At 35.6% G+C, this 21,556-nt stretch overlaps 1 protein-coding gene across 11 annotated transcripts in view; it reads left to right on the top strand.

Annotated features, from left to right (window-relative positions):
* Positions 1 to 1,028: 1,028 nt before the first annotated feature.
* FOXP4 (forkhead box P4) overlaps positions 1,029 to 21,556 on the top strand; it is a 166,773-nt gene continuing 146,245 nt past the window's right edge. The window contains exon 1 of one of the 11 annotated variants that reach the window (XM_026719940.2): positions 1,029 to 1,497. The gene's annotated coding sequence lies outside the window, so the exon portion shown is untranslated. Of the gene's footprint in view, positions 1,498 to 1,948; positions 2,234 to 2,308; positions 2,476 to 6,283; positions 6,394 to 8,856; positions 8,877 to 21,556 lie in introns of those variants that run through there. The other 10 variants (XM_026719942.2, XM_026719945.2, XM_087929541.1 and 7 more) reach the window with 10 other exon arrangements.

The raw sequence follows: 21,556 nt of genomic DNA, 5'->3' as shown, positions 1-21,556 counted from the left end.
TAGTCCCCAGCATACTTACCTATTGACCTGGTTTTAATCAGACCAAAATTTTAGAAGAATTTGGAGAGATCTAAATAACCTTTACAGTGTAAACTGTATTCCAAAGTAATTCATTTCATTTACTCCTGCATAAGTTTAGATCGTATCCCATTTTAGGGAAGTTAAAAAGGTGTACAAAATGAACAAATAAAATTTGCCAGGGTTTTCACACCACTCCCATCTTACTATGATTTTCTATCACATAGCTTGATTTTAGGGTACAATCAATACTTATCTACTTCAGTCTTGCGTTCTGAACATTTTCATGCATCAAGATGAAACATAAAACTGAGCTTCCCACTGTGTCTATGCAGTCATCTTAATCTTTTTGTAGAAGGCGAAGTGCAGGAAAGTCCTAATGTGTTGATATTGGCATTACGGATGTGAGATGTGCAGTGACGGAGTTTAGCTTCACATGTGAAAATTCTTTATTCATTCCATCATCTCTGTATGAACTATGTGCTTCACACACTAGATCTCCAGTGTACACCACTGCCCATACATCTGAAGAAAATCCTTCCTGCATTACACATGCAGGTTTGTTGACTAGATTGTACACCCCTGATCGGCTAGGACACAATCACGCCGTAGGACACTTTACAAACTACAAACTCAATATCTGCATTCTTTTAATTTATCACAGTGGCCATTCATAATAAGTACAGATGAGCAAACCAAGGAGAAAGGCAAAAGAGAGTTAAGTATGGATCGCCTTCACTATGTTCGGCAGGAATAGCAGCCCGCTCAGGTACTAAAAGGCCCCAAAGTCACTTGACAGATCGCAAGAGAGGCCCCGTTTCCTTTAACTCCTCTTGCTTCAATAGCGTCCCTTCCCCTCTCATTCACTTCTTTTATCTCCCCCCTCGCCGTGGCTTCCTCTTCCATTCAGGACCCGTGGGCTTGAAAACGAGCTGCACCTGCTTTAGATGAATTATGGTAAAACTGGAAGTAACTCGCTCTCCCACCCCTCCCTTCCAAGCTCTCAAGTCACATCTCCAGTACAGACACAACCCCTGTGATTAGACGCTGATCTCCCCGTCTGAATGGGACAGAGAGAGAGGAGGGACCCACGGCACAGAGATTGACTCCCCCCTTGAGACTTCCATTGAGGAAAACGGAAGAGAAGAAGGAAGAAGCAGGCACCCCCTCCCCACTACGATACGAGAGAAGGAAACAGCAAAAGCTTGAGCAGGAGAAAAGTATGACCATGCCCGAACTGTGTTAGAGCTTTCTTTTCTCTCTCTCGGCCTCTCTCTCTCTCTCCCCCCCACCCTCTTCTCTCTCCCCCCCTCTCTTTGTCTCCGAGGTGTTTAACTTTGGGGGATCTCGGGCATTTCTGCACCGCAAGGGACGAAGCTGGAGGCGGCGGCAAGACAGCAAGAAAGAGGCAGCCACATGCGCCGAGTGGGGGGTGTTAAAAGTTGAGTCTCGATTCCGGGCGCCGTAAGATCAAAACAGGTTGGTGGGATTTCTTAGCAACCCCAGTGGCCTCTCTCCCCACCCCCCACCCCCAATTCTCTGAAACTTTCATTGTTGGTTTACTTTTGAATCCAGGCAAAGGACCTTTTGTAGTTCCTTCCTCTTTTTTTTTCTTTCCCTCCCCCTTGCTGAAAAGGACTGTTCTGCTTGAAGTCTCAAGAAATTACCCAGAATATTTGCGCCCGGGAAACCCGTAAAGTTGCTCAACTGGCCGAATTGGTGTTTCTCTACCCCCCCCGCTCCCCAGGTGTTTTGGAAAACAGGTGTCAGGGGAGGCTGAGATTTCTGCTTTGTTAGTTCCTTCTCTCCCCCCCCCCCCACTGACCCGCGTCCTTCCTCGCAGTGTCCAAAGGAGAGCGAGGAAAACCCCTTAAGAATGTCGCGGGGAGGTTGCCGGGTGTGTGTGTGTGTGTGTGTGTGTGTGTGTGGGGAGAAGCGGCGGCGTGAACATATGTGGAGAAGCCACTTGGAAGGCGGCAGCTGCCCGCCGCTCCGAGTGTTTGCTTTGGATTTCTCGGTGGCTGTTTTTTTTTCGCCAAGGAGGCGCGTGAAAGTTCGGGGCACTCGGGACCTGAAGCGGCCGAGAGACAAAGAGAAAAGGTTCTTGACGGAAGCAACTTTTCGGCCGGGATTTTGCCGAGGCGGGGGTTGAGGGGTGCGGAGCCAGCCCTCCCCACCCCCAGGATGGATGGGGCATCGGCCGGCGACGAAAGTGGCACGTTGGAAGGCTTCCTCTTTGTTCGGGGGCGGGGGCGGCGGCGAGAAGAGGAGGCAGAGATAGGAGGATCTTGCCTGTGGTGGTGGTGGTGGGGGGAAATGAAGGAAGAAACGGCGAGCGTGTTTGCGTGAGTGTGTGAGTGAGTGTATTTGGCTGTTCTGTTTTTTTGTGAATGCGGCGAGGGGTGGGGAGAAGATGTTGCAAAACCGCTTTGGGGTTTCTCCAGATCAATCAGTTCGGTAAGTGTGTCTGTGAATTACAATTTATTGTGATTGACAGGACGGGTTGACTCCAAGGTTTTCGCGTTTATGGCCGCCTTGAGTACACACCAGGGTTGGGGAGGGGAGGGAGAAGGAAAGCTTCGGATCGGGACGGCTGCTCTTCCCCCTCCCCCCCTCCCCCCCATCCTCAACTTCACTTCGTGGAGTAACTTTTCTGGCAGTAACTTGATTCAAATTCTTGCCTTGCAAAAAACAAACAAAACAAAACCAGCTTTTGAGTTCGTTCTCTTCTTCGGGATTGTAAAATGTTGGGATGGTAGAAAAACCTTAAATAGCTAGAAAATACCTCAGTTGGACTAAATTTTAAATGATGTTATTATAAACAACTTTTTTTAAGTAATAGGTCTGTTTTTTGAAAGGGTAGGTGGAATAAAAGTTACAAAAGAACATTTCCTTTTACTGTGACTTTGTTTTACACATTTTTATTGTTCAGGATATAACACTGTCAAAGAAGCTCCATCAGCCAGTGTGGCATAATTTTCTTGTTGGCTTTCCTTTTTAATGTCATCTATCACTAGAAATGTTAGTTTAGGCTAAAAGTATCAGGGAAACTACTGGATATGTTATTAGCCCTAATGCAGTATGCTAGTTCTATTTTTTTCTCAACACAAAAAATAAAGAGTTCTATAAACGAATAGAAGCACAAAATGATACAAATATCTATAATGTATGTTTATTAAAAAGTAATTAACAGATGGAGTGGCGCTTGAAATAACATTGCTCAGTGCATCAACTGAGATTTCTAATTTTAAAAAAATTGACAATCAAAATTTCATTATTAAGATGAATCTTAAATGGACAATTTTACAATTGTTTCAGATTGATGTTTAGTTCGCAGACTAAGTAAACCTCAGTAAACCTCAGCCAATATCCCCTATTTTCACGTTTATTTGGGCAACTGAGAAGTTTCAAGCAAGCTATTGAAAGAATTATAGTTTGCATAGATTTGGGAAATGTATTGACCCATTTTTATAATATTCATTTTCCCACAACAGGGATAAATAATTTTAACATTTATTTCCTGCCCATATTACTAAAGTTCTGTTTTTCCCCTACTTCTTGTACACATGTTTATGCTGCCCTTATACAAAGTTTTGTAAGGCAAATCAGTTTAAATACAATAAGTGCAATTTTTTTCTTTGATAATTAGCTAATGTTGGCATCTTCTATTTTTAGTATGTACCTGGAAGAAAACACTTTCTCTTGAATTTCATATTTTATTTAAAGCTATTTTAGCATATTCATAATACATGTTGCATAAATAGGAATAGACATTACATTCTTTATGGTGTAGTATTAAGAGAAGTGTGCTGGACACCCTCATGGTAGTTGTAAGCCCTTTATTTATAGATCTCTTTCTGAGTTCATTGAAAACTTCAAATATGTGCTCCAGCCAAAAACTGCATTTGTCTCTTGAAGATAAAGTTTATAAGGCAGTCTTCTACTCTAAACAATTCCACTTTTTAGCTCTAGATTAGAACTTTAATATTTTCAGATATTGGGTGTGGGGACAAGAAATAGAAGTATTGCTTGATATAATAATGTAGAATATTATCTAGATGTACTATTACAAGAAAGGGACTTGTTCCGCTAATAGGCCATTTTGTATGAAATTTACACAGTGTATGATATTAACCTTCAGCCAACAGAACTCATCAATTGTATATGTTAGCTGGTAGCAGCATTGAGCACTCTATTGAGAAAGTTCATACAAAATTAACTTTATTTAATACTATATACATATAGAAGTAAAATCCACAGAGTAACTTCTAAATTATATAAAATATTCTGATGCTACAATGAAGAAGTGTAATCTTAATTTTTATTGTGTTTTAAAATAAAGCTAAAATCTAAAGGTAAGTGATCCTCAGATAATTTGATTTTAAAATATTTAATATTTTTCATCCTGAATTAGTAAAAAAAAATCAGGCAGATTCTATAAAGCTGGGCAGAAAACAATCTGGATCAGATATTTATTGTGCAAACCAAAAAATAAGAACAGAAAAGTGATTCAGAAAATTATTTTTTCTCATTTGGGAATGAATGTATTAAATGTCATTCAGTCTATTTTGGAGATTTCTTAGAAAGTTATTCAAAGTTCAGTTGAATCCTTGAATGAATATTTGGTGTGTAAATATATGTAAATCTGAAATGCTCAGAGTATAGGTTTGTAAAAATAATTTCCTAAAACTAAAATAGTTCTAATTTATTACTGTTTCATATAATTAATTTGAAAACATCTTTGCAGTGAAAATTAAAATAAAAATCCTGGATAATCTATTCATTTATGCATTATATGGCAGACCAAAACAAAAAAAAGTTTATTTAGCATTGGGATAGGAAAGAACTTCAGAATATGAAACATAGTAGGGATAAGGATGTCTTATTAGACCTCCATTGTGCAATATTGTAAGAAAACTAGGAAATTGGCATTGAATTCCCTTCTTCTCAGACTGATAACTTTTCAGTCCATAAAGGTGATGAACACCTTATTATTCTAATGTCACACAGTTTAAAATTATAATAAAAAAGTCTGTGTTTAGGACTAAAGAATATCAATGAGAAAATAGTTTAGATGAGTAGTTTAGGTCTAAGCATATCCATTTAGATTTAATAATTAACATTTCCCTTTATTGTTCCTTTATTGGAGGAGATTAAAAACAAGAACAGAGAAGAATTTTGGTGTGCTCCTAACTCAGATTTCCCTTATAGAAAGAAGGATTTCTTAAGACGAAAAAAAATCCATAAAGCAAAGAGCAAATAAAATAAGCACTTGAGGCGCTTTCTCTTTTTCGTTTCTAATAACCAAGCCGGGAACTATGTTCAGTCAGTTGTGAAGTTTTTGCCCAAAGAAGCCTAGGAGCATTTCTTTTCTCATGGCACAGGGGATGCTTTTGAATCTGATAATGTTTGTGTGTGTCTTGCTGTGGGGTTGGAATAGGGGAGGAGTGGGGGGAGGTAAGCTGAAAATATATTTCTGTTATATGTGGAGAAGAAGATTGGAAAAAGAAAAGATTCTGTAGCATTTTACTTTTAAGATGAATTATGGTCCGATCCTATGCATACTTACTCAAAAATTAATCTCATTATGTTTAATGGAGCTTACACCAGGCAAGTGTGTATACGATAGTTTTTAATCAACTCTTTGTTTATATTTCAGACATATGGTAGTGGAAATTTTTTAACCTATATGTTACTGAATATTGAATGTGGATAAGGGCACATATAGATTACCCGGGTATGCTATTTATTATCTTGTGAGTCTCTTTCGAAAGAATGGAATTGTGTTGGTTTTTACCTGACCTCTACCATAGCAGAAGCAAAAAGTTGAGGAGAGAGAAGGAATTTCCTTCTTCAAATCTTCCTTCTCTCCTAGCACGTGTGTTTCTTAATAAGAAAGGCATTTTCTCTCTCTAAGATTGCACAGCTTTAAAAGGGCAATTTAATGTTACAAAGACACTTGATTTTGAAGTTCTGTAAGACATTTGTTGCAGGCTCTTAATAATCAAACTTTCAGGTAGAACTAGGTTACTTTATTAATTCTTTATGGAGAAGGTTGCTTTTGACTGCAAAAGTGCATTGTTTCATCTGGGGTATCTTAAATTGGGTAGCAAACATTTTTAGCATTATTTATTGGCAACTTCAAATCCCAGTGTTGCCCATTTTGATTTAATTATTTTCCATTCGGCATTGTTTTACTCTTGGATAGAACAGGATGCCACCTTTCAAACTTGGCTACTTCACTTGCCTCCAGGGCTGAGTGATTTCCTCCTTACTCTGTGAGTAATTGCTGCACGGCAGGTTAAAGCACACCTCCCAAATGCTTGATAGGAAGGAGAAGTTAAGTGAGAACTAAAAATCTTTCTTCTGGGAAATGTGAGTAATATGAAAGTGTATTCTAAACTAAACTTACTTTAAAAGTTTATTTTGAATTTTGTTGAAATTTGCTAATTTTACGTTTCATGGCTATGCTTCAAATTTGCCAGCTTCTCTTAGCCATAATTTCTGATTTGTCTTAGTTATATTTTCTGATTTTTGGTCCTTAGAAGTTATATCCTTTGTTCACTATAAACAGTCTTCTATAATAATCAAAAGCTTTTGAAATGTTTGTTTTGTTTTTAAATTACAAATGTTATTTTTCTTATTTGACTTTGTTTTTCCCACAGAGTAGTTTTAGTCCTGGGGTATATAGTTTGCACATGAAATTTAAAACAGTGTGTCTTTTTTTTGCTTTTAAAAAGATCTTAGGTACCAAGGGTTTTCAAGAAATTTAATCAAGAATGTAGTAGAGACAAACTGAACTGATTTTTTCCTACAAATTTTTAATAAGTATTATGTATGAATATAACTGATTATTATTGAATTTCTATCTATTTAAGGTATCTTTTCTTAAAATTGGGATATCCATGGAACAATTTAACCAGCCAAAATAAGGAAGAAGAAAACATTTAAAAGTGTAATTGTGCATTTGAAAATATATTTGTGTAGGATGAACTCAGGTTCATAGAGCAATGATTCATAGCACAAACCTGATTTCCCATTTTGTTTATTCTATATGGAAGAATGATTATTGAAGATAAAATGCAAGTACATCAGGTCAGAAGGATTGTTGGATTGAGGTGTGAGCACTATTACCAGATTTTTAAAATCTTTGTTTTCTATAACATGCTCTGCTGACTTGCCTTTACAGCATTTGTTTATACCAAATAGTCTGCACTTCTTTCATATCCTTTGTGTCTTTGGAAGGAGACAGAATCAAATCCTTTTATTCCCATTTTCTTTGAGCCTCCTTATCCCTCAGTGAGAAAACTTGCAGTAAAAAATGGAAAAATATCAGAATTTCTGTTTCCTTTTGGAAATCTTCTAGCTGTTTAACGATGTTAAAACTTAGATTCATTTAAGAACTATAGGCATTTACAGAAACACATAAATTTCTAAGGATTTGAACAAAAGGGGAAAAGTCACTGTCATTTGATATATTTGGTAAGCTTTTTATTCTAACTTACTGGCATGACTGTACATCTAACATCACACAGTTAGAATGGGAGCTGGCACATTCAGGTTAGCAAACAGAAAGAATTTGTTCCAAAGTGATTTAGTAAGAAATACATGAAATGCATATGTAGTAAGCAAGAATCTTACAAATTGTATGGGAACTGTAGTGTGCACTGTTTACATAGTGATTAGGTCTGCATACCCAAAGACTCAAATGTTATTTTTCAAGTGTGTATATTGCAGTATCTTGGCTATAGCAATTTGGTATAATTTAGAAGAAACTGCTACTTACTTACCTGCATAAAAGTATGGTACTGAGGTATAGCTGTATAGAGGAATGCATGCAGCATTATACATTAAAAAGATAAAATGACCCATGTGCATATGTAGTGTTAGACTACAGAGCATGTGTATAGTGTGTTCCTTGAGGGCAGGATAGGAGCTAACATGTTTCTGGATTTATCTGGCGGTATTTGATCCTTTCAAACGGAAACTGTTTGTGTAATGACTCACACATGCAGGAGTGAACAAAGCAGTTTTAGGGAATTTATCCATCTGTGCAGATGGAGGTAGGCACTGTCTATACCCTTTTAAAAGTCCAGAATGAGCACCCAGGAACTTAGGACCCTGCTTCAATCCCCCATGAACCCATTAAAAAAAAGTTTAAAAAAAGAAAAAGAGAAAAAAAGAGTGTGGCTGAATTACTTCTATATTTCCAGGCAGCGCTGTAATAATAAAGGGTTGATTTTCACAAGCATTGTTGAAGGAGATTTGGCATGCACGATGACTCTGTTTTTAGCTTGGGTTGAAATTTGAATTTGGCTAAGTAGTAATATAAATATTCCATTACATGCCAAGCTGCAAGTTTGTTGGATGGTACAAACTATTTTTGAGACTGATAAGAAAGCTAATTTTGGTGAAGAATTAACTCCAAATATGAATCTATAATCTGATCCCATGAGCATATCTTTTGTTGTATTGCTTAAGGAATTATGAGATTTGTTTAAAATAAAATTGAAAATAGCAGACTATACCTTTTAACATTTAATGGTTTTTTATATACCTTTTAAAAATATCTATTTTAAAAGCTCATCTTAAAAGCGGTGATTCCCTAATAGTGACTAAATTCCAGGTATATTTAATTCAAACATGTATTTAATTTGCTAACCGTAATCTGTGTTCCTAGTCCTACATTACAGGAATTGTCTGGTTTCATTAAAAGAAAAGGGTAATCCCAGTTATGGTCAGAATGGCAAGGAAATCCTTGAAGATGGGATAGTTCTTTTAGAAGAACCTTTGTAAAATGTCCAATTCCCTGAATACAATAAAGGAAGCTTGAAGTTGTTGAGGTGTGTGAAGGAAAGGTATGTCTCTGATTCTAATATAGAAACAACTAAAAATGGGAAATGGAAAATAGTACTATAGATACTTTAGTTCTACAAAATGAAATTATAAAATTTCAGTTGTTGGTATGGCATAGGAATAGCTAGGGTTTTTTTTTTCATGGATGTGATGAAATGAAAGCTTCTGTATCTTAACAAATAGTTTGCATTCCTTCCAATATAGTACCTTATATCAAGGTAGGTAAATATCGTATTTATTGCAAAACTGCTTGAAATGTCAAAATATATCCACCAGATTCTAGTATAATATAGTATATACTTAAAATTAAAAAAAAAGTGTCTCTGAATATATTCTGAATTTAGGATTTATTGCAATACCAAAAGCAAACTGAACACTTAGTCATTTTATGGAAGTCCAAACCATTTTAAATTCCACATGCTATTGTAGGTGAAAAATGGCCTTTGGGGGCTAAATAGAGTTAGAAGCCTGATTTGTGGTGGATAAGTTGGAGTTCTAAGTCTTCTAGTAGTCTAAACTTGTTTCAAGTATGTCTATTCCTGAGGTTGAATGCCTCTTATGTACTTATTGTTCCAATATTATTGTTGATTGCAAGTTCTTAAAGTTCGTCTGGATATATGTGAAAGTGCTGAATTGGTGAAAACTGCTTTGTAACATTTACATAAATCTCTTTGTGCAGCTCAGTTGTATGAAACTGATTTAAGATATGAAATATTTGTGTTTTACATGGGAAAAGGTTGACTTCATTTGGGAAGCAGTTTAGGTCCTTATTTGTAAGATATAGATTGGAAAATGATGATGCTAAACATCTAGAGAGTGAAATTTAATATTTAGCAGTTATTTGTAGCATTTATTCTGCAACCCCTTAACAACTTTAAATCAATAGGATTTAAGATATAAACTTATTTCAACTCAGGCTGAAGTTGCTTGTCCTTTGAATAGTCAGGGCAATGGAAATTGTATCATTAAGAAATACCCAATGATTGGTTCTAATTCCAGCATTGTCTCTAGGGTGGTACAATATTTGACATAAATTGTTTCTAATTAAAACAGGAGGGAAAACTTAATCTAACTAGCCACAAAGTATAGGTTTTGGAACTAATTTCAGACACAGTAAAAATTACTCAGAAGAGTTCTGACATCCAGGATGGCTTTCCTGGCTTACCCTGGACCTTGAAACTTTTGTTATTCTTCAACTACTCCCCCAATTTTTAGTCTTTTCCTCATTGTGCTGATAGAAGACTTAGTTTATATAGAGATATGGTATTACTCCCCTGCCATCTTGTTACAATTACTGGAAGTGTCCAAATCTACCACCACATCACTACTGTTTTAAAGAGTATTTTCCTTTGTATCTTGTAATTGCTTCACATTTGTTTGTTGAGGTTCCTTAAGTTTCTCAATAGTGGTCCTTGGCAGCCAGTGGAAGACAAATTGTTGCCAGTACCAAATATTTACAGCAATAATAAATATTTAATTGTGCAAGTCCCTTTCTCCTTTCCCAAAGCCAGCTCTATTGGCTTAAGACTTTGGCTACAGGATCTGGCAGGTTGGGTCTGCTCAGTAATGAACAGTGCCCTGGTTTTCCTCTCCGCCTTTGTTTATTACAAGGGTGGATATATTAATCAGAAGGGGTATGGCAGTTCATAATGCCAAGATATTTTCTTAGCAAGCTGAACTTAACAAACTCTTTCCTCTTCCCTCAAGAAAAAAAAGAAAAAAACTAGCTGATTTTTTCAGTAAATAGAAGGGAAAAGTTGGCACTGCATGACGGAGAACTATGAGGAAAAATAATAAAAATATGTAGTCACTTGAAAGCAAAGCAAAACACCTAGAAAAAAGTTTTCTGCAAAATGTATCTAAAGTTATACATTTAGATCATATCTGTACTTTTAGCTAGACCAAGTGACATGGTGACTGGTAAAAGTCTGTTTGAACCTTGTAATGTTCACTTTTATAATGGGATTTTTAAGAGGTCAAAGGAGCCAGGACTCTTCTTTTTAAAGTTCCAATTTTAAGATTCTTTAATAAATTACATCCATGACTTTATTTTGGTCTATTTTTTTGTTTCCTATGTTACACAATATCATTTGTAATGGACAAAAGCTTCTTTTTTGTGGTGAACTGAAACTCTGCAAGATTTTTCTCAATAAAATAGCTTTCTTACCTACCTACCTTGTTTATTTTGATAAAATTATGCTTTGGTAATAAAATATGTATTTGTTTTAAAAAGCACCCTACATAACTTCATGTTATGTAAATCCTCCAAGTTATCCTTGACAGAATGAATAATTTTTGTCTCTCCCAAATCTCAATTAAAAATGAAAAAAAAAAAAAAACACCCAGCAACCTCTGTTTGCCTTCTTGATTTCAAATGGATCCATACCCCCTTCTGTTTAATTTGCATATGTGGAGGAACTTGATTGTTTGTGTTATAAATGACGTGCTTACATTTTTGAATTTATATTTTCATTGATCTTACCATTTTTTAATATGGCATTTTTGTTTCATTTTACTGATATTCTCTCTATGGCAGATTATTTCCCCAATATATGATTGTAGAATTGAGATGGACGCTGCATTCATCCATTATCGTAGGTGAAAGTTTTGTTTTCACTGCTGTTCTCTAGACAACTCACAGTCATGCAGGAAGAGCAAAATAATCATGGCTTGTTTGTTATCATTCTATAAGCTGTTTGTCCAATTCCCAGTTTGTTTTCCATCTATGTCTCTTCCCAATATCATTAGACTATGATATCCCAAACATCCTAATAATAATGGAGGCGTTTCCCTCTATGCTTGCTCGAGAGAAAGATTTGTTTGTGGGGCAAGTATATTTTTCTTATGTATTTATTGCGGTTCTTTATGAGTGCAGGTTTTTAAAACGTATATGAATCTCGGCTTTTGGATTTTTATGGACTATTTTCTTTTTGTGAAGTATGTGTTAATGCCATTTAAAAACAACATTGGATGATTCTTGTTACTTCTGTTTTTGTGCAATATATTTTCCTATGTTTTCTTTGGGTGGAGTGTTGGTATGATATTTTTTTTCCTGGGAAATGTAAAGTTTACATCTTGTTTGTTTGTTTTGTTCCATTTGTTATTTTGTGTTTGTATGAGTTTGGTGGTAGAGCTATGAATTTTTATATAATGTATGTATTTTACCCATGTATATTTTTCTGAGCTTTGCAAGTTTTCCTTCTGTGACATGGAAATTTTTTTTGTAGTTTGGGGAAGCAGATACGTGATTTGCATTTAGTGATCAGTTCTTCTCTTCTGCTTTTGACTGAGAGAAAACCTATGCAGACACAGTTGTTATCAGAGAGGAGTTGGAAAGAAAATACAAGTAAAATTTAACCTGAGAAATAGTACCTTTTAAATCTACTCACTTTTGGACTGATGGAGAGCTGACTCACTTAAAAATAAGCCAAGAGTAACATAGGATTCATAGTTTCAGGTGTGAAAAGCTCAACTAGGGTTTTTGGATTTAATCTAGATTAAGATTTGTTCCCAAATTAAATTCTGATTTTTACCTTAGATAGATTCAGATATCAAAACTAGTTATGACGGAAACTATTTGTGGAATAACATCATGTATGAACCACGTTAAAGAAATACTCAAAATTACCCAGAGAATTTATCTCAGAATGTCACTGGTAAATTCTATTCAATATCATGCCCAGTTTCAATGATTGATGCAGAATTCTTTTGAAACAATTCCAATTTCTATTTCTTTGCTATGCAACATATATACATCCCTTTGAAAGGAAAATTACTTTAGCATTCCATCACCTCATTTCACATCTAGAAAAGAGGATGATTATTTTACTTGCTCTCAGCTTTGACTTATTGTTGGATGTTCATAGATACTATAACATCTTAAAATTAACCATAGTGTGGGAATTAGTATCCTTCTATCATTAGCCTAGGAAATGTCATCAAATAACATTTCCTTGGCTATATTCTCTGAATATTTGCAGAAAAAAAGCTCATTCTGATGGACAAGAGGACTCAATATCTAGTAAGTTTTTAAAGTAGAAAACTCAGTTGCAGAATGCCTTCAACAATGTTATAAATTGCTCAAAGTAAATAATCCGATTTTATTTCTGAAGGAATAAGGATTAGCGGTATGAATTCAAAATTTATGGTATGGTACGGTAAATGATTGTGCACCAAATTCGAAATTTGCATTAATACTATCCTGTATGGTAAATGATTGTGCACTTTGGTGATATTGCAAGCATTATTAGTGGTCAACTAGCCACTATTTATATCTAGAGCAGAGCTAGTGCAAAATCATCCTATACCATTTAATTTTGGCTTTTTAGAGTACTTGTTTATCTTGTAGTCTTTTCTCCTTTTATCAAGTTTATAGAAAAAGTAAATAGGGATTTCCATTAGTTTCTCATTCCTTTTTTCAAGCTTGACATTTACTTGGTTTCCTTGGCAGTGACATGATGTTAAAGGCTTGGTGGTTCAGTTTCTTTGGAAGCTACAGAAGACCTTTATACAGGGAATCCTCAGCTTATGACCACAATTTAGGTAAAAAAAAACCCATTGCAAAGCAAGGTTGTTAGATGAGTCATGCCGATTTTACAACCTTTTTGCTGTTAAGTGAATCTCTGTAGTTGTCAAATTAATCAGCTGTGGTTCGTAAGCAAATCTGGCTCCCCTCATTGACCTTGCTTGTCAGAAGCTGGCTGGGAAGGTTCTAAATGGCGATCACATGACCTTGAGTCATGGCAACCATGGTAAATGCATGCCAGTTGTCAAGTGTCCAAATTTTGATCACATGACCCATTGGGATGCAACAGCGTGTGAGGACTGATTGTAAGTCACTTTTTAGTGCCATTGGTCACTAAATGAGTGATTGTAAGTTGAAGATTACCTGTACATCTGGTGTATTACACAACCACTTTTGGAGCAACTTTCCAAATGAAGTACCTCTAATATTGCTTTCTGAGGACAAGAGTTAGTCGAGATGTTCTAGATTATTATTTTAATCTACATCTAGTAGTGAACAATTAGATTGCACATGCTAAGGGGGAGCTTTCCCAGTGGAAAACAGGAAACCTATATCAATTTTGAAAGATCACGAAGCAGGAATACAACTGATGAAAGACTTTTCAACATGTTTACATTACATTTGGATATAAATTCTAAGTCCCTCATGCATTCTTTCTTTCACTGAAAATTGCAAAATGTAATATTCAGAGTTTTTTATCTATACGTATGTAAGGATTTCTGAATACAGAGATGTGTTTGTTTTGATAGTATGATATCACCAGGATTGCATCTAACCCCTATGTGGAAAGAAATGGGAGAAAAATGGGATGCCGTAGTTATTCTCCCTATTTTAATGACTTTTGCCGTTTTGATATCAGCAGAAGTTTTTAGGTTTTTTGGTCAAGTTTTCACAGATCAGGTACTAAGTCTAACAAGAACTTTTTGTTTTTACCATCATCCTGATTCTTGTTCTGATGGAGTAACTGTATCCATGGGGGTTGTAGAACTATAACTTGGTGGAGTAGTGAGGGAAAACATATCTCTGAAAATGTTGAGAAATTTTGTCCACAAAAGAAATTGGAGGAGAGAATTGTAAAGGAACAAAACATTTATGGAAAATATATAGTTTTTTGTAACTACAACAAAAAGTTGGGGCTATGGGTGACTTGTAAATTGGTGGTGTCTTGGGGTTTTCTTGCAACACTCTGTCAATACATTTAATCAATAATTATTCAATACTGGTTCAGGCAATTCTAATGCCATGGCAGTGGTGGCATTCTACTGGTTCAGCCCAGTTAGGTTTGCTCTGACGATCAGCTGCTTGGCCCTCCCACCTACCCCGGCTCTATACTGACCTTTATTTCCTGCTTTTGAAGCTCAGCTGCTTCATGTGGCACAGTGGATTGATGCGTGTCAGTTGTCACAGGGAGAGTGTAGGATTGCAGGAGAAAGTCAGTATCAAATCCTCTGTGTGTGCACAAAGCGTGCCCACCAATCGCGCCCACCAAGCCACGCCCACAGAACTGGTGGTAAAAAATGTTGAATCCCACCACTGTGCCATGGTAAGATGACTTCGTAATTATGATACTTTAAAAGTCTTAACAAACAATTATATGAGTGCATATGTTTTGGGCAAAAGCCTAATTTTTAGTTAGATCAACAATAAAGATCTTGGGTTCCATAATTTGTAGGGTTACATAGTAAAAATTCTTCCTAGGACTGTAATATTTCAAATTGTAGGTAGCTGAATTACATATATGAATATTCCTTCTTGGTACCTCTGTTTAGTCTAGATCAGGGCTGTCAAACTCCCGGTCCATGGGCCGGATGAGTCACATGCTGGTCATACCCATGCCTAGTTTAGCGAAGGGGAAAACAGTTCCGATACATCACATGATGCCACCATGACGGCATGAGTTTAACACTCCTAGTCTAGATTAAACTATTTTCCCTGATGTGCTGGACTTTTGTCTTTATGCAGGCGGTATATTATCCTGCTATTTCTTTATCTCTTTGTTTGACTATGATTTTCCCCCTGACTTTGCTTCACAGTGCATTCAGTGCAACAGTTTCTAAAGAGGTTGAATTAGCATGATACTGCACATAGATCTGATAGATTGATGTGGTAACAGTAATGGGACTAGTTTGTCTCAGAGAAATTTTTGTGGTATTAATTTTTTGTGGTTAGAGAAAATCTTTTCAATTTCCTCCGCCCCAAATCTTGTGAACTCAGAGCTGCATGCATCCCCTCTACAATTTGTCATATTTGATACTGATTCTTTTGTCCTGTTGTCCAGGAACGGGCATTTCTTAAGTATTTGTTCAATTTTTGACATTTGGATCTAGATTGGAATAGTTGTCTCTTCTACTGCTTCTCTGTTAGCTTTCTTGGCAGTTATTTTAAATACTTTTAAACACTGATATTTTACAGCATTCTGCAGCTTTATTATTTGTATTGCATTGTACTGTGAAGAACAGCATATGAATACCCAAGAAGAGGCCTTGGCTCTATGTGTGAGCACAACTCTCTGCATACTTAATTTTTGGCTCTGATGGCTGGAGATTCTAGAGTTGTAGCTCAGAAAAATCTAGCAGGAAAGAACTCCAATAATTGCTTTGCTATAAATTGTCTTATCTAGATGAATTTATACCACATTTTTTGAAGTATTCTGATTAAAAGTAAAAAAATCCACATAGTTGAGAATGATCATTATTAACCATGGGAGTATTAAATAATGAGAATTATGCTTACACGTTTCCTTACTCCTTCTCTATTATTAATTATATGATAGGAAAAAATCTGGATTGTGAAACCACAGATTCTTGTTATATTCAAAGTAGGAACTGTGGCTTGACTTCTGATTATAAGTAGAGGCAGAAACTAATATCTGGTTTCACAGTACATATATAATGGGAAATTAAGGTTTAATAAAATCTTGCTGTTTCTAATCCTGGTACATAAGAGATGAAAGGGAATGAATAGAAAAGAATAATGATTTGATTCAGAAATCATACAATGTTATTTTCCACTATTAAATCCTAACAATTTCTTTTTGTATAAGAATACGTTCAAAGTTTTTGTATATTTTTACTGTAAAAATAATTTTGGAAACCACTTTGGTAAATTATCTTTAAAATATTATCTATGTAGTAGATAGGTATATTGTATGCAAGGTGGGCTTTAATGGGATTTTTTTAAAGTACTGATAGAATGCTGAACTGTTCTTGTCCCTCTTAAGCACTATCATGTTGTCAACTCTGGAGATGTATGTGCATTTTGTGTTATTCATTATTATATAAAACAATGCATATTTAAAAAGTACCTACCTATTATTATTTCTCTTCTCTCAAATGCTGGATAATGCATAGATACGTATACAGCTACTCATTACAAAAATGAAATGGTTTGTATCAGGGTAAAAATGCAGTTATGCGCTTTTGAACTTCAGATTGATATAGTGTTCAATGAAGTAGAATCTGTTGCCATTATGTGCTTGGTATGGTTAAGTTGCAACATTTTTAAAATTACTAATATGCTAATTTGAAAATGAAAGTCCACATTGATGCTTGTAGAACTTGTCAGTGGAGAAGAGATTCCTATATGATTCATAGGCATAGAGGGGAACAACAATCTCATTTTCCCACTGTGTATTGTGCTGGATTGTGAATATCCTCTCAGTTCTCAATGGAACTTGAAGGCTCCATCATTAAAGCTGCTAATATAACTGGTATTTAACTTGCTGCCATGTGGCATTCTTACTGCAGGTTAGAAATTAAATGGATAGGAAGATTCATTTTGTGTTATGGAGACAGATGTGTTGCCCAAGATATGTGAGAAACGTTTTTTATACATTGATGCTTACTACCCTGTGGTTATGTATGTTCTATGTCCTTCAGAATTAGGAGTCTAATTTGTGTATTCTGTAAAATTGCGATAAAAATCTTCAGAAAAAGCAATAACACTTAGAACTGGGCTGCACTATGTGATATATGTGTTCTGTTTTGAAGTTCTTGAGAACAGTTTTGTACAGTGCCTGTATAAGAAGACAAGAATTCATAGGGATAGCTGGAAAGTGCCCATTTAATTATTGGCTTTGTTTTTGTTAATTGATTGTCTCCATTTATTTTTCAGTCTTAATCCATTCAGAAAAATGTATTTTCAGTCTGTCAAAGCAATATGGAAATGTTTTCAGCAGAAACTGATGTAGCTGCTTTTGCTGCTCTATATTTTATAGTAGTTTAATCTTTGGCACAATTGGATTTGCAGAACTACAACTATTTTTAAATGAAAAAAAGTTTTAGTTACACCTAACGTGTATACATGTAATATTTCATGATATAAACTGTTTAGCTTTTGCCTAATAGCTTGTGGTGGAACTAATAAACTAATTTACCATGTTGTTTCTTGCATGACTGAAGTCACTGATTCAGTTTCTTTGAAAGCTGAGGAGAAAATAGATAATGTGGCCAGAGTTCTACTAATAAAGTGTTAGTGTTTTGCATTGTATGGACCACAGAAACTGTCATTAAAAACACTGTGGCTTTTTAGAATGAGTGAACTACCATCATCTATGGACTACATCTTCTGCACCAGCATGTTTTGTACAGAGATTTCATGTGAAAAATAAGGTCAGACTGAAATTATAAAGCATATGCTGTAAAAACAGTTTAAAAGTTTTGATTTTCAGGACAAACAATAAATGATACATACCCAGGGTTGTGGTTGCTTGACTTTATGCAGTTTCAATTGGCTAGACTAATACTTAGTCCTGTAACTACATTACAGCAAAATCATGGCAATGGAGAATTTGATCCTATTAGAAGTTCTTAGTTTCCAACATTGCTTTACAGCAGGGGTGTCCAACCCTGGCAACTTTAAGACTTGTGGACTTCAACTCCCAGAATTCCTCAGCCAGCAAAGCTGGCTGAGGAATTCTGGGAGTTGAAGTCCACAAGTCTTAAAGTTGCCAAGCTTTGCTGGCTGAGGAATTCTGGGAGTTGAAGTCCACAAGTCTTAAAGTTGCCAAGGTTGGACACCCCTGCTTTACCGGTTGGGGAATGAGATACCCCAATTGAGAGAACTGATAAAGCATTCTGTGGGTGCTCTATGTCTGCCCACACTTCAGAAGATACGGTTTTTGATTCAGTGTTTCTTCCTTGGATGCTCAATCCAGTACAGGAATTCTGACCTTCATTAAATCAGAGCTTTTATCTATGAATTGGAGGTCTGTAACTAAGTCAGGAAAACAAACTATAAACTAACATTGAAGCAGAGTTCTGTGGTTCTGTTTTCTTATACATTCGTACCCATCTGTTTATTTTAGTTTCCTATTATGTGACATTAATGTTGCTTATTAAGAAGAAAACTGTTTTTTCCAACTATGGAACAACTCTCTCTCTCTTTCTCTATGTAGCATCTGTCTCATATTAGAAGATGACCTTGGCATTTGGATAGGAGTGCAAAGGAGAAGACACATGTCCAGATACCATGGCACCAAAAAAGCTGTACATTGCTTTAAAGATATAATACCAGTTTGATTTTGAAATAGTTCATTGAAAACCAATGACAAAGTATTCAGGACTGTTAATCAAGACATGCAAAAATAATCATAAAATCCTTTGGGGCTTAATTTAAATTTACAGTCCTATTTTTAAATTAGCCCATGTAAAATGTGCAATAATCTAAAGTTATGGAAATGTGGACAAGAGCCAAATTATACTTACTCAGATATGAGCACATCTGTATTATCAGTTTCAAGAGAAAACACACTTCTGTAACTGGATCCAAAGAGAACGCCAAACTAAGAATTTTTAGAGGCAAATTCTTCCATACTAGACTGAATGTAACTCATCTGATAGCCATTATGTGTACACCATCTCATCTGGAGTGATTATTTTGTTTATTGGTTTGCGTGGAACCAGTTATTGTTAGATGGAAACTGTAGAACCCATTGTTTAGCTACATAGAGGCATAGCAAAACTCTTCCTTTATCACTTTCTTAAGCCAATCATCCAAGTACTACAGTGATTATGTTTCCGTGATACCATCAAGTTGTAACCTAGATGAACTGCCCAGAAACATACTAAGGTTGATGGTGTTGAAAGCCTTATCAGAAGTGCAGAGTCTTGTTCTTTCCATTCAGATAATCTTGCCAGTTGATCAATCCAGTTCAGTTTTGAAACCTGATTAAAATGAGGCTAGAAAAGCAATTTCATCCAAGATTGTATGTAGTTCCCTGGTGACTTTTTCCCCAAGCACCTTGCCCATTCATTAGCCCATATATGAGCTCTTGAATGTAAGAGGATTATGCTGGATCAGCCTAGAATCTTGTCAGATCCATTGTTGTTGATATACATAATTTCTGATACTGGAAGGAATACTGTATAACTGAGTGACTGGTAGGTTTGAATCGTATTAGTCCCCTTGAATTTAGTCCAGTCTGAAAACTCTATTTATATATGTTTGCTATATATCAGATAATCTTTTGGCAGAAATAATTCCCCTGGTCAGTAGTAGAAATCTGTAGATACAGGAAATGTGAGAATAGAATTTAATCTAGTTCTTGCAATAGACTTAGTTTTTTAAATTGAAGTAGCGTCTATTGGTTTATTTTGGAGTTACATAAAGAGGGACACAGATTGGGTAGATCTTTAACATTTGAAGATTTCAGCAATTTACTGGTGAGTTACAACTTTGTATATTTTGACAGTTTATCAGTAAAGGGTGAAGGTGGAATAATTTGAGGATGGGCTTATCCCAATTTTCTGGGGCTTATTTCATTCCCATAACATAAGGAAGAATTTGAATTGGGGAAACTGATTTGAAACTACAAGTAGTGGTTCAGTAGATCTTCCTTTTCTTAAATTCTTATTTCCATAATCTTAGATTTATACCCCATCTTTCTGTTTATGTAAGCATTATGTAAAGCTTAGAATAATTAAAATTTTAATCAGAATTTACGATATGATACCTGGATTTCTCACTTCAAAAAATTATTAAGTCTAAAAAATAACCATCAATAAAATACATCCTTGGGGTTAGAAACTAGAAGCCCAATTTAAGGACTATTAAAACTTAAAACAATATTAAAGACTGACTCTTATCCCCTGAAGAAATTATGGCTATAGTAGTAGGATTCATAATCACTGGTTGCATCTGCAAGCTTGTTATTTCAACTGCCTGGTGTGGTTTGATGCTACTTCTTCTCCCAATTGATATTTGAGGGTGTTGGACAACAGCCACGCTGTAGATTGGGCCCTTATTCAGTTTAGAAAATATTACAAAGAATATACTGTTCTATTAATATGCCTCCCCTTTCCTCATCTGAAAATAATTCCAGATTTTTGTAGTGGTTCAGGGCTGGAAGTGTTTTGGTACTTGGGTATTTTTCCAGGCACTCATCTAATTGTAATCCTAAATTTATGGTATAAAATTATATTTTATATACAAAATAGTATTATATATTACATGTGGGGAAGTAGATTATGACTTGGTTCTGTGCTAAACAAAGACAGCAGAATCTCTTTGTCTGTGAGTGATTAAGCTGTAGCTAATATTTAAGATGATGACTTAAAAATAAATGAATACACTTGACTGTCTCTCTAAATGGTGGAGCAGTATGTTTTAATATGCCAACAAACTCTTTCACTCAGTGTGACCATATGTGAAGACATAGGGAAGGGAAAACAGTTGCTGGCTCTGAACTAAATATCCCATGGAGTAATTTATCCAAGTGCTGGCAGCATCTTGTAGAAGCTATGAGTAAAGGACACTAAGTAAAATATGTACAAACGGACGCCTTTGTCATCTCTCACTATTGAATCAAAGTTATTGTAAATGAACGTTCCTGTTTGACTAGCCGAGAAGTTGTTTGGAATGTTTGTCTCTCTCTGCAAATGTAAACATATAATATTAAGATGGGAAGCAAGGCAATCTCCTGTACTTCGTTTCTGGGGATTTTCCATTCAATTAGAATTTCCTGAGTATTACAGGGTACTTCTCTAAGTTTACTAGGTTTCAGTGGTAGGTTTCAACAGCAGGAAGCACTAGAAACATAATATGTGCAAGGAGTTTTGTTTCATTGATTTTCTACCCCTCATAAATTAATTTTTACTTTGATATATTCTCTTTTCTGATTAATTAGGTTGTGAAGAGAAATTATCTCTATTCAATGGT

This window comes from Pseudonaja textilis, chromosome 3 (assembly GCF_049901715.1).
Source record: "Pseudonaja textilis isolate UNSWEBS1 chromosome 3, rPseTex1.2, whole genome shotgun sequence".
NCBI lineage: Eukaryota > Metazoa > Chordata > Lepidosauria > Squamata > Elapidae > Pseudonaja > Pseudonaja textilis.
This window is presented reverse-complemented; position numbering and strand designations above follow the sequence as displayed.